Source organism: Loxodonta africana, chromosome 14, assembly GCF_030014295.1.
Source record: "Loxodonta africana isolate mLoxAfr1 chromosome 14, mLoxAfr1.hap2, whole genome shotgun sequence".
Lineage (NCBI taxonomy): Eukaryota > Metazoa > Chordata > Mammalia > Proboscidea > Elephantidae > Loxodonta > Loxodonta africana.
The window spans coordinates 67,560,507-67,562,156 of NC_087355.1; the positions used below are offsets into that span (position 1 = coordinate 67,560,507).

Below are 1,650 nucleotides of genomic sequence, written 5' to 3' on the forward strand. Positions count from 1 at the left end.
CTTTTTTTTCTGAAAAGACCCCTTTGTGCCCTGATAAAATAAAAAAAAAAACCAAACCCACTGCCATTGAGTCAATTCCAACTCATAGCGACCCCATAGGACAGAGTAGAACTGTACCACAGAGTTTCCAAGGAGCACCTGGTGGATTCCAACTGCCTACTCTTGGTTAACAGCCATAGCACTTTAGCCACTATGCCACCAGGGTTTCCAAAATATGGAATGCTTCACAAATTTGCATGTCATCCTTGTGCAGGGGCCATGCTAATCTTCTCTGTATTGTTCCAATTTTAGTATACCTGCTACCTAAGCGAGCACTTGTGCCCTGATAATCTTGATTATTTCATGTGAAAGTGTTCTGCTCTCATTGTTTATATGAAATTCATAAGCTATGTCTAGAAATTGCTTCCCTGTTTTTCCCTTTAGAAAATATTTTGAGTCTGTTAGAAGGCAAACACTTTTAAGAGGCTCTAACAGACCTGCAGAGAATAAATAATGTTATCCTCCAAGGAACTCAAGAGTCCTTTACAGGCAATGTAGTGCTGACAAAATACAGGTAAAACTCATTGTAATGAATTCCCCCAAGAAATGCAGTCTGGTTGTAGTGGATCTGTGTAGTAATGAAGGCATTGATGGAAATGACTTTACCAGGCTTCTGGAGCAGGGAATGGAACAGCCTCTCTGAAGCAAACTAACAGCTGGGAGGAAAAATTAGCTTTGAATCAAGCAGGGAAAAAAATGGAGTGTATCAGGCACATAATGTCACGCTCATTCCTTTTCTCCTCGCGAGCCCTAGTTCAGGTAAACACTTCTGATGAGGAAGTTTGGGGTGCGATAAGGAGGAGTGAGAAAATTGAAATGACTATCTTTTTTGTACCATCCGGCATCCTCTAAGCCATCCTGCATTCCGCACACACAGCCTTATTGAGGTTTAAAGACAAAATTAAAACTTCAGTGGCTCCCTATTGGCTGTAAGAAGGAGTCTTGGTGGTGCAACAGTTAAGCACTTAATTGCTAGACTGATAACCCTTTGTCCCTTGGGACAAAGACCTGGTGATCTGCTCCTGTAAAGATTTACAGGAAACTCTATGGGGCAGTTCTACTCTGTCATATAGTGTCAGTAAGAGTCAGAATCAACTCAAAGGTAAACAATAACAACACCGCTTAAAACAAAGTCACTGGGTGGTACAAAAGGTTAATGCAGTCAGTTGCTAACCGAAGGTTGGAGGTTCATATGAGGTTGCCATAAGTATGAGTTGTCTTGACAGAAACTGGTATTGCCTACAAGAGAGAGCAGATTCTTGAAAGGAGCACTGAAAGTCCTCTGGAGTCCCTGGGTGGTGCAACCAGTTAAGCTCTGGGCTATTAACCTAAAGATTGGTGGTTCCAACACACCCAAACAAATGTCAGAAGAAAGGCCTGGAGAACTGCTTCTGAAAGGTCACAGCCAAGAAAATCCTATGGAACTCAGTTTTACTTTGACACACATGGGGTTGCCATAAGTTGGAATTGACTCAACAGCAGCTGGTGTGGTGCATATGTGGTGATATGTGGTGAAGGTCTTCCACCAAGACTGTGGGCCATTCGCCTGTCTCCTTTTCCTGCCTTGTCTCCCCTCTTCACTTCATGTGCTCTCTGCCCCAACTAGATGGA

General features: G+C 42.9%; 1 non-coding gene across 1 annotated transcript; it reads right to left on the reverse strand.

Moving 5' to 3' along the window:
• Positions 1 to 208: 208 nt before the first annotated feature.
• LOC111750107 (U6 spliceosomal RNA) lies at positions 209 to 315 on the reverse strand. The gene has a single exon (XR_002785264.1). It is a non-coding gene; the product is annotated as a U6 spliceosomal RNA (small nuclear RNA).
• Positions 316 to 1,650: the final 1,335 nt, after the last annotated feature.